Below are 12,009 nucleotides of genomic sequence, written 5' to 3' on the forward strand. Positions count from 1 at the left end.
GTTAAACGATAATGGAGAAACCTAATCCACCATCTTTTTTAAGACAAGACAGCTGAAAATTACATCCATGGTGTCATTATTCAAAAAGCAATCTGCTTTTTACCACTGGAGATGATAGCTCAAGCCGCTATATGGATATTGAAAAGTAAATTTCTTGATTGTGCCATAGAGTAAAAGAAGGTAAACGTTTAAGAGGGGGGGGGGGGTAGTTTTCACCCTGCCATCATTTCTCTACACAATCTCGAGTTAGTGGAGGATCCATTTTCCATGGTAGAGTGTCAGATGTGATCAAAAAAGAGGCAAACATCCATTCTTGCCCCCTATAAGTAGCTTATCACATCACACTAAGTTTATTCTCTACCAGAGAGAGCTGTACAAACCATTCAGCTCAACCAATTTGAGCAGAATTATGTAAGTACTACTTCTTGCATTTCGAAGAGCTTCGTCTTCCTGCAGTTATCCTAATTAACTTTCTTGTTTTCTTATTTCCATAAGTACACTATTCGTAATGAAGATCAGTGTGATCATGGTTGTTGGGCTGATTTTTATCAACTTATGCACCTGCATGCCAAGAAATGTGGCGAACTATGAATCTCACGATACGGTGGTGCCACAGATGGAAATGCGCAGTCTGATGTCTAGCACTGATGGAAGGAACGGGCCTCCGAGCAATGATCACCAGTGCCCACTTGGAACCTACCCTAATTGCCAAGGGATGTCCCAGAATACCCAAGAAGCAGCTCAAGCTGTTGGAGGAAACTAAGGCAAACTGAGGGATTATGAGTATGGAATGAATACCCTAAGTTTATATTGCTTTTACTTCCACGTACAGAGTCATGTGGCATGAGATATGTATCATGTCGTCAATGTCTCTGCGTAGTCCGGCCGTAGCTCCCTAGATGCTACACACCATCAAGATCTCAGGAATGTACTTATCCTATATGCTACTGGTGTACTGGTTGAATTTACGGACTCTCATATCTGTGTGATACAGTAAAATATTTTCAAAGCTAAGATACAGTAAAGTGTGCTGCGTATGCACTCCCACCGCACTTCAACGCTCATCTAGAGATGCTTATGCTTCCCGAAGCATCCCTCGGGCAGAGATGCTTAGAGCATCTCTAGCAGACCCCGTATAAAGTCGCGACCCGCGAAATAACCGCCAAAATACGGGTCGGCGCGGGAAATGCTGCCCGATCAGACCACGCAAACACAGCCCGTAAAAGTTTTTGCGGGGCGTGGCATAATCCCCATCGCGAAAACGCGGTTTCCCCCTGGCCCCGTCGCGGACATTTCAGCCCGCGCTTTTCCCCACCCACCGCCGCCCCTCTCCCCAACGCCTCGCCGCCGGGCCGTCACCTACGATTCCAGCCAAACTAGGTGGTGGGATCACGCCGGAGGGCCGCCACATGCCCGAGCTTGCCCTCCGCAACTTCCTCCTGCGTCGGCGTGCCAGAGACGAGCAGATCGGCGGCTGTTCGTCGCGGCAGACGGATTTGGCGTTTCCGTCCACCGGTGGCTGCGCCAAGCCATGGATTGGTCGGGGAGCACCCCGGCAAAGCCCAGCGCCGGATGCAGGTACTGGTTCGTCCTGTAGCCGCCGTTGTCGATTTGCCGGCAAGGATTCGGTAGGCCGGCCGCCAGGCTCGGCGCTCGTGCAGCGGCTCGCCGGCTCGCCGATGCCGCTCATACAGTGCGACGACTGCACGCGGACAATGCTGCGGCTATCTTCTAGCACGCCCAAGCACCCCGGATGGGTATTCTTCAATTGCGGAAACGAAGGGGTATGTTGTTGTTTCCATTCGGCTTTGTCACCCTATTCGGTTCAATTTCGATAGCTTATGGATATCTCATGTGTGTAGGAAGATGGCTGCTCATTTTTGTTTTGGGAAGGAGAATACATTGATTTATTGATAGAAAGAGACTTAATAGATGTTCGTGCACTTCTTAGTAGAATTGAGGCTACAGATGCGGCTGCATGTGCAATTAGGGAAGAAACTAGAGCGGAAGCAACATCGACTTCTTTAGAATCAAAGAAAAAGAATGTAGAATGCAAGATCAACAATCCGCAGATCAACAACGAAGGCATGGAGAAGATATTGGTCTAACTAGTAGGAGCAGTTATGTAAGTTGGATATCTTCTAAAATGCATAATTGTGGTTCTTGTTTTATTTGGTCTTACAATTCTAGCAAAGATTTAGTGAATTACTATGTATGCAATGCCGTTGAAGAAAATAAAAAAGCAAAAAAAATGTGTTTTCATGTCTGAAATTGAAATGCAAATTACTGATTGGTGGGCCGCTGCGGGCGACGGCCGAGCAAGTTTTGCGGGTCCGCTGTGCGGTGTCTGCTCGGTCGTCGCCTGTGCCGACCTGCAAATCCGGTTTTCCGCAAACTGTAAACATATTTTGCGGGTCGGCTTTATACGGGATCTGCTAGAGATGCTAGGTTTATTCTTGTTCTATTTCAAACGAAAGAACACAGTCTAGGAATTTTACTATGGCTCTCCAGTCTGAACTCATGTTGATCTCCAGAAGAAACTAAGAAAGTCGCTGCTTATTTCAGGGTGACCACAAATCTTCCTTCAAATTTGTAAAATGGAGCAAGCCTTGTGCATGTCAAAGCTTAGGCTTCAGGCTGTACTTGGAAATATCCCAGCAAAAAAAGATCTTGGCAGTCATAGATTGAACTGAAACAAGCAAAATCAGTGCTCATCTTTTTTTTAGAAAAGGAGGATGACCCCCGGCCTCTGCATCTGGGCGATGCAGACGGTCACTTTATTAATTATTTTCACAAGACCTTACAAAGTCATACAACAGTAAGACTAAAGACACCGTCTAAGCAACAAATGTCGCTACACCTATCCAGTTGATGAAGGGGCGCAGATAGCCTGAGCCTAATACCAAACAGACATCGCAGCCAAGCCTAACATCTAAAACCTGAGACCCCAACCTAGCCACTTGCCGGGTCTGGGGCACACACTGGTCCGGCGTGCTCTCAACTAGTTTCTCTTATACTTTTTAGTCGCCAGCAGTACAATCACAAGACCAAGGTTTCCTGTTCTTGCAAGAGTCGGGGAAAGACAGAGTGAGTTTACATAAATAAAATGTTGTCCTAACAGTGTTGCCGCCACATGCCTCATAGCATCTAATCAACGAACAAAAAAAAAGACCATGCATATATGCAAATAGGAAAAGCAAAGCTGAAAGCCTGAAACCCATAAGAGGGCATATGCAACAACAGTTCGAAAAGGCCATTGCATGTGTCACACTTCAGAATCCATAATACATTACGCCCCATGTCTGAACATTTATTGGACCACGATTGAGAAATGCCAGCTAATAAACGTCAAATGCATATGACTCCATAAGTAACAGTAGTACTCAACTACCTTCGGTTAACATTAGAACGCCGAAAGTATTACATTCAGACAGCACGAAACATAACTAGAGTAGAGAGGAAACTAATAGAACCATGTGGAGATTACTGAGATAGAATAAGAGAACTGGAATCTCTAGAAGCTTCGTACTCATATTAAAGATCAGGAAAAACAATGCTAGTGAGGTTAGTAAGTTGCGTAGGTAAACCATTATATGTGAAGACTTAAATTATGCACAACAATGATCAAAGCACCAGCAGCGGGTACCAATTGGCTCATTGCTTTACCTGATTTAAGCAAATTGACTCCTGAAGATAAGAGCTAAATGAGAAAAGAAAATTCGAAATAATGGATTGTAGAGATGTGTAAAGCAAGTAAGCAACCTGGGTATCCAAGTACAGTTCTGTACCAATTCACTGTGGTTTACACCGCAAAAAGAAAAAAAAAGCAAAAAACAGGCCTTCAAGAGCAGAACAACTTTCAGAAAAGCAAAATTTTGCACTACTTAATTCCAGAACAGCAAAATTCAGCGTTACTTTTCTGAAGGTCCAATTTTGCATCAGTTCAAGAAGCAATAATTGAGAATGTGAATGGACAAATGGCAACGCAAAAACAGCTTGCATAGTTCAGGCACTGGGCCGGCAACCGAAATGGCCGGGGGTCGTTTCAGATTTTCACCAGTCGGACCGCCTGCTCAGCCCTTTCATTGCTGAAAAAACTATGAAAGAACATGCGGTGCCCCCATGTTTGGTTTTGGTAATTGATGACAATTTCTATGGACTAATGGTTGCCATATTTGAAGGTTTTGTCCATAGGCTTTTCTTGGAGTACATGTGTTGGTTTCAAGGAGAGTTTGTGTTGACCAAGGTGCTATTAAGGAATTATCCAAAGATTGGTTATGGTGAGAGTGGAGCTTATTGCAAGGATGTCTTGAAAAAGAAGATTGTGTGATCATTCATGCTTATCTTCAAGACATCATCCAAATGAACAGAGTTGGAAAGATTCAAGGTTGATCAAGACTAAGTCAAGAGTGAATCAAGTTGATCAACTCACAAAGCGTAAAAGATGTATCAAGAGGGATCAAGTGATCCCATGGTATGGTAAGCATTGTCCATTGCACATTGTGTACTAACCCATGGTCTATGTGAGAGTTCTATGTGGGGTTAGGTACGTGTCCATGGGCTTGCGTCAAGAGGAAGATATCACTCAACCCATGGAGAGGATGACATTAAGTGGTGATCGTCATCAAGATTGCCGTGTGCAAGTTCAAGTGGAGCATGACGAAGAGATCAAGTGCTTGTAGCTTGCCGTCCATTATGGTGTCAATGGACTTGTGAAGATGTGCCAAAGAGTGGCTCACCCATAGTGGAGTATGGGGGAGCAATCAACTAGTCTCCATCGAGCGAATGCAATCAAGAAAGGTGGTCCAACTTAAGGGAGTCAAGATCGTCATCATCTAGCTCAAGTGGACTTCGTGCAAGGCAAAGGTTTGCCCTTGATAGGTTTTATATTTTACCGGTCTCATGGTAATAGTTTGGAGACCGGGTTATAGGATCGATAGTCGTACTATCAAGGGGGCTCTCAAGTGAGTAGCTTGATCGTATCGTTCGTCGAGAGCTCAAACCATTGCATCCTTGCATCATGTTTCTTGGTTCTTATTTGGTTCTCTTTGTGAGTCTTAGAGCTTATGGTCATCTTGATGACAAGCTTGAGTTCATCGAAAACGGAGTGTGCATGCGTCTTCTCTGATGTTTTCGGTGTTGGAGATTTTACCGGTCTTTTCCGAGGAAGGGTTCTCAACATTTTCTTTTGGGCCTTTTCTCATTTGCTTCTTATTGGTATTTCTACCAAGATTGTGTCAGCCCTTGTCGCTAGCTTTCCAACAAACTTGGTTTCGTCGAATTCGGAGTCCGTTTGCAGAAGTTGTGTCAGTTTTGGTGTCCTTAAAAGGGGCTGCTGCGGATTTAATTTTTTAGGTACTATTGCTTGGGAGCAGTACTACCGCTTGGAGCTGTACTACTGCGGCTCCTGAGCGGTAGTACTGCTCCAGAGCTGTACTACCACGGCTCCTGAGCGGTAGTACCGCTCCGGACCAAAATCTCGTGTTTTGCTCAGCGGAAGTAGGCACAAATGTATTTTTTTAGTACCGCTCGCAAGCAATAGTACCGCTACCCTTAGCAGTAGTACCGCCACTCCTAGCTGTAGTACCGTGAGGTCAAGCGGTACTACCGCTCCGACGGTTCTTCTGGCCCTAGCGTTAGTACCGCTCCTTGGAGCGGTAGTACCGCTCGGTGTGGGCTGTGAGCATAACGGTTGGGATTTTCCCCACCTATAAAAGGGGTCTTTTTCCCCAATGAACCCTATCTCTTGAGCTCGTGTTCTTCCCCCATTATTGACCTTCTTAGAGCTTGCTAACTCTCAATCGCTCCAATGATTCTTGCTAGTTCTTGAGGGAAAAGAGAGAGGAGATCAAGATCCACGTTTCCACCAATCACTTTCTCCTCTAAGTAAGGGGAACCCCTTTGATCTAGATCTTGGAGTTCTTCGTGTTCTTCTTTCGTTCTTCCTCTCATTTTCCTCCCTAGCATTAGTTGCTTTGGTGGGATTTAGGAGAGAAGGACTTGGGCACTCCGTGTGCCCTTGCCATTGCATTTGGTGCATCGGTTTGAGTTCTCCACGGTGATACGTGGAAGTGAAGTTTGAGAAGCTTATTACTCTTGGGTGTTTGGGCACCCTAGAGCTTGTTCCTCTTGGGTGCCTTGGCGCCCTAGACGGTTGGTGGTGTTCGGAGCTCAATCATTGTGGTGTAAAGCTCCGTGCAAGCATCGGGGTCTCCAATTAGGTTGTGTAGATCGCCCCGAGCAATTTGACGGGTTCTGGTGACCGCCCCCAAGGGTTGCCAAAGTGTACGGGTTCGGCGACCGCCCCCAAGGGTTGCCATTTGTACGAGTTCGGTGACCGCCCTCAAGGGTCCCTTAGTGGAATCATGGCATCTTGCATTGTACGAGGGCGTGAGGAGATTACGGCGGCCCTAGTGGCTTCTTGGGAAGCATTGTGCCTCCACACCGCTCCAAACGGAGATTAGCATCCGCAAGGGTGTGAACTTCGCGATACATCATCGTCTCCACGTGCCTCGGTTATCTCTTACCCGAGCCCTTTACTTATGCACTTTACTTTGTGATAGCATATTGTTTCTTGTCATATATCTTGCTATCACCTAGTTGTTTATCTTGCTTAGCATATTGTTGGTGCACATAGGTGAGCCTAGTTGTTGTAGGTTTTGTGCTTGACAAATTAACCGCTAGGTTTATTCCGCATTTGTTCAAGCCTAAACCGTAATTATTTTAAAGCGCCTATTCACCCCCCCTTCCTCTAGGCGACATCCACGATCTTTCAAACGAAATATTAAAGCTAATTAAAAAATGGCCACAGATCAAATAAATACAAAAAAATTGAATATAAACCAACAATAAATCACAAGGTATTGGGCCTGAGGAGGTCAGGGGTTCAATCACAATCTTACACGCTACTCCCTCCGTAAACCCGTAAACTAATATAAGAGCGTTTAGATCACTAAAGTAGAGATCTAAACACTCTAATATTAGTTTACAGAGGGAGTACTATCTAATTTTTGTTCAAATCTCATCGCATGATTTTAAAAATTTGTTCATAAATGCAAGAAAATATTTATTTTTTAAAATTTATTCACAAATTGAAGCAATGTTCAAATTTTCGAAAAAATATCGTGGTTGTCAAAAAACTTGGTAATTCAAAGGATCATCTGAATCTCAAGAAAGTTTTTTTTATTTTGAATTATTCTGAATTTAAAGCTTAACTATTTTGCTACATACCTTCGATCATTGATGAACATTCTTTACAAATTTGGGAACATTTTAAAAAATTAAGAACATTTTTTACTATATAAAACCATTTTTTAAAAATTGTGAACATTTTTATATATTGTGAACGGTTCTTAAGAACTTTCTATTGAATCGGCGAACAATTTTCGAATAGACGAACATTTTTTTTCGAAATTATTGGTTTTTCAAAAAATAATTCACGAACATTTTTTGAAATGCATGAACATTTTCTGAATCAATAAGCTCTTTTCTAATTCACAAACTTTTCAAAACTTTCGGAATTTTTTAAAATACATGAACATTTTCTGAATTAGCAATTATTTTGTTCAGTTTCATTTATAATTTTTAATGCATAAATTTTCTTTCAAAATCATGGACTATTTTTTATTTTACGAACATTTTTTTTGAATATGCGAACATTTTTAGAAAATCAGCATTTTTTGAATTCACAAACATTTTATGTTTTCTTGAACATTTTATTTCATAATTCTCAGTTTTTCTAATTTTAAAATGTTTTTTGAAGTTCCAAATTATGTAAAATAGAAAGAAACAAAATCAGAACAGAAAAAAAAAATAAAAAAAACTACGAAAGTTAAAAAATAGGCGCCTGCACATGGGCCCACTTTGTCTTCTCCAGCGCGCAGGGCCTAGTATAGTAGGTCTCTATGTTTGTGCCGGCCCTAGCGGGGATTGCCTGCAAAACGTTTTTTGTCACTTATAGGTGGCATTGGTGGGTAATATTTTGCAACTTTGGGGGCTATTTTAATGACGTGCCGCTAGAAGCAATAGCCTCCTCCTCAACCCATTTGGTGGTGCCGACGACCACTGGAACATGTGATCTCTCCCCTCACATGCCTTTTGCATACCTCTTGGCCTCGCCGCTGTTCGATCTTGTTAACCCGTGTCTCACTGTCTTGACGATTTTGGAGGTCCATTGTGACATCCTAGTTTAATAGGAATTATAGAATACTCGTATCAATGAGGTGCACATTCTTTTCCTGGATCCCATCCAAATGTGCGTGGTAGATAATTTGAGGCGTGAGGTCCATTCCAAATTTTAACTCATTTCGATATCTAAGCAGCTCCCGGCAAAAAAGACAAATCAGGTTAGAACAGTGCGTGAATAGTAAACTTTTTTACAGACCCTGAATTTGCTTTTTCTTTGAGAGCTGCTCAAATGTCCAAATGAGTCGAAATTTGAAGCAGACCTCACGCGTCAAATTATCTACCACACACAAAAAATTTGGATTTTTTTTCAATTTTTTTGTATTTGTTTTGTTTTTTTCTGAGCGCAGGTGCAGAAACTCCGCACTGGCACATTCTTTCTTTTTATCTGTCGGCACTTTTCGTGTTCGTTTTGTTCTAATTTTGTGTGTCGCCCCTGTCTGTATCGCCTCTTTCGTTTGTGTGTGGTGGGGTGGGGGGCTCGATGGGTCTTACTCTTTTGGTGCCGAGCCCATCCTTCTGTTCTATTTTTTTTCTATGCCGACACTTTCAAAGCTTGTCCCTATGTACCCAACTGCTCAATTACACCTGATAGGCCATGTTTTTGTAATGTGCATTTGACAGAAAGTTCAACATATATTCGAAAAATATATTTAAAACATGTATTTCAAAAATGTTCATCATATATTTAAAAAATGTTCAATTTGTAAAGAAAAGTTCCAGATGTATATGAAAAATATACAACATGCAATGAAAGAGTGAGACATTTATAGTGACATTTAAAAAAAGGTTTATATAACGTAAAACAATGGCCGTGTAGTTTAAAAAAATGGTTTCATATCATTCAAAACAAGTTGAACGTGTATTTCAAAATGTTTAACAGTATTCGAAAATTGTTTAAAACATGAATTTGAAAACGCTCATCGTGTGTACAAAAAAAATGTTCCTGAACTATACAGAAAATGTACAACATGTATTAAAAAAATAGATATATGTATTGAGTGACTTTAAGAAATAGTGTCTATGTGTTAAGAAAAATGTCCGCACAGTTAAAAAAATGCTTTGAATTATCAAAAAGTGTTCAACGTGTATTTGAAAAATATTTAATACATATTCAAAAACTGTTCAAAAAATATATTTGAAAAAATGTTCATATATATTTGAACCATGTTAACATCTTGCAATTTTTTTGCAGATGTATAAAAAAATTACAAATTTCATTGAGAAAATTAGGTACGTGTAAATAAAAAAGGAAAGTAAATAAAAAATAAATATTACCAGTGAAACCTGGACAACACAGAAAAAGGAAAACAAATCATAGAAGGTTCTAAAACTGGTAAAAAACCCGGTCAGGGAAGCTTCCCAAAACCACTTCCCAGTTACCATATTGGGCCAGCCCAATTAGCTACCGCCGGTGGTAGACTGTTCTACAGGCGAGACATAGGCCTGGCGACCCGTTTCTAAAAAAGAAAGGCCTGGTGACCCAATAAAGGTTACCGTGCAGCACACACATTATAGAAAGTTAAAACGGGATGCCCATAAATTACTAAACAGTAAAACTAAGCTAGCTAGGGGCACCCACATCGATTTGACATTCTGAACCATCCGATCATCTCATTTGACGCTCCTGATCATTCTGGCGTCCTCCACAATCTTCTTTAGGCAATCCAAGGCCTTTTCTACCTCTCATTCTGTGTGTCCCGGGCCGGGGCAACGTTAATGGGCTGCTGCTCCGACGATCGACCTGAACTCCTTCTCATTCACTAATCCAGCTTATCGTTCGATCCTTAATTGATGGCTGCGATCGGCGCGGGGCTAGGGCATCACAGGTGGGCCGCATTTCTCTGGGAGGCTTCTGTGCGACGTGCTGTTCGTCTCCGATTTCTCAGAAAAAAAAACACTTCGTGCAAGCGGACCTGGTGGCGACGGCTTCCTCTCGCCGCCGCAAGCCGTCCCAAAACCATGGTGCTGACCGCCGCATCTCATCCACCCCCAATCCCACAGCGGTTAACCTCCCGACGGCAGGCAGTAGCGGGAATAGTCTGTCAAGGAGAGATGCCGCCGTCGCCGCTGCCTTCTGGCCTTCATCTCCCGTCAGATACTTCCACGTATTGGATTCAATCCTTACCAGTGATTTTGGTAGCGAGCTCTCTAGCACGACGGTGTATTTCTTGCGGATCGCGGAGAAAAAGGTACGGATGGAAAGAGAGACCCTTGTGCGGGTGCGACCAGCCGACCACCACCTATTTCTCTCCCGTAGCCGTATCAACCACAACCATGGCCCAGATCTCATTCTCCCCTTTCCTTCTGCTTCTTCTCAACTTCAATCAAGGGTACGTGTATGTTTTTCCTAGGTGGTTACTACACCATGGAAATGATGCAGATTAGAAGTATTCTCTTCGATTTGGTGAAGGTATTTTGTTTACTAATTCTTGCAGATCAATTCGAGTTTGTTCTGTCATTTTCATGTTCTGTGTATTGCTGCAGCCACAGCCTCGCTATCTAGGGACACCAAGGGTGAAGATTAGGTGTTATCTCTTTCTCAATTCTTATTTGATTGCTGCTCCTTGTGTTGAGTGCTATTCTCCTACAGGTATCAAATAAATTGATAGGTAAGTCGGAGGAGCTTTGAATATTTGTTTCCAAGCATTAGCTGCTCTAGATTTGGCACGTGGGAGTGTAATGATTAGTTTCTCCACTGCTTTTCGTTAGCAGTTACCATTCGTCAATCATTTCGAAAAGGATATAAAGTCGTTTCTCAAATGATATGTATTCCAAATCCTGACATAAAAATCTCATTTTATATAGTGTACACAACTATCATACTTCCGTATGTTTTTTGCTCGACGAAGTTATCTCTAATTCCTCCTGTTAGAGATATCCTTGCAATGGTTGGTGGTGCGTTAGCCACTTGATCCCACCAATATCTATTTGAGAATCAGTTGGAACAAGTTCTTTTCAGTACTCGTTGCTTGCATTTTCTATAGACTCCATGAAGACTTGAATCATGTCAGATGTAAATTGTGTTTCAAAAAAACTACTATGGTAGCCATTCAAACGAAGAGTCTCTTTAATTTTCATTGTTGTAACTACATGGAATATAGCTTATGCAATATGGGTTTACAATACATATACTCCCTCTGTAAATAAATATAAGACTTTTTGGGTGATTATTTTGTTTACTATCACATTTGGGCAATCTAATATTTCATGTGGTGGCCACAAACTTGCTATTAAAGTATATCAGAAAATTGCAAAAAAATGGTGATATGATATTTTTTTTGCATCAAACTTGCATATGGCATTTCCAGGTATGCTTTTCGGTGACGGTAGTTTTATGCCACGAGGATGTAATTGATGTAATGCGTGAGTTATGATACAATCATGTGATCTCCATTGTTGTTCTTGCATATGGATACCGGTGTGTGTGTGGGAATAGGCCTTTATTTTCTGTATTTACGTAGTAATGAGCTTTAAGTCTGCGAAGAATTTCTTAAATGAACTGCAAATTTGATTATCCCCCTTTAAGCATTCTTATTGTACCAAAGTTTTACTATGTCGCACACGATCATCTATGTACTAAAAAAACCAAATAAATATTGACATTTATTTATGAACATACTTGCACATTCGTATTGGAATTGATGATAATATTGTGCCTATGTTACATCCTTGCTAAAAAACATATTGTGTGCAAACAAAGCATTTTCATGTGAGATGATGAACATATATCCAAACATCCAAACAAATAACCGTTTACGTTATATCAACCGTTTGCCAAATATTTCTACTATTCCTTCTTTACAAAGGCAGGCGCGGCAACGC

General features: G+C 41.7%; 1 long non-coding RNA gene across 1 annotated transcript; it reads left to right on the forward strand.

Moving 5' to 3' along the window:
• The first annotated feature begins 347 nt into the window (after positions 1 to 347).
• On the forward strand, positions 348 to 978 carry LOC123187135 (uncharacterized). The gene is made up of 2 exons (XR_006493837.1): positions 348 to 411; positions 496 to 978. It is a non-coding gene; the product is annotated as an uncharacterized lncRNA (long non-coding RNA).
• The last annotated feature ends 11,031 nt before the right edge of the window (positions 979 to 12,009 follow it).

This window comes from Triticum aestivum, chromosome 2A (assembly GCF_018294505.1).
Source record: "Triticum aestivum cultivar Chinese Spring chromosome 2A, IWGSC CS RefSeq v2.1, whole genome shotgun sequence".
NCBI lineage: Eukaryota > Viridiplantae > Streptophyta > Magnoliopsida > Poales > Poaceae > Triticum > Triticum aestivum.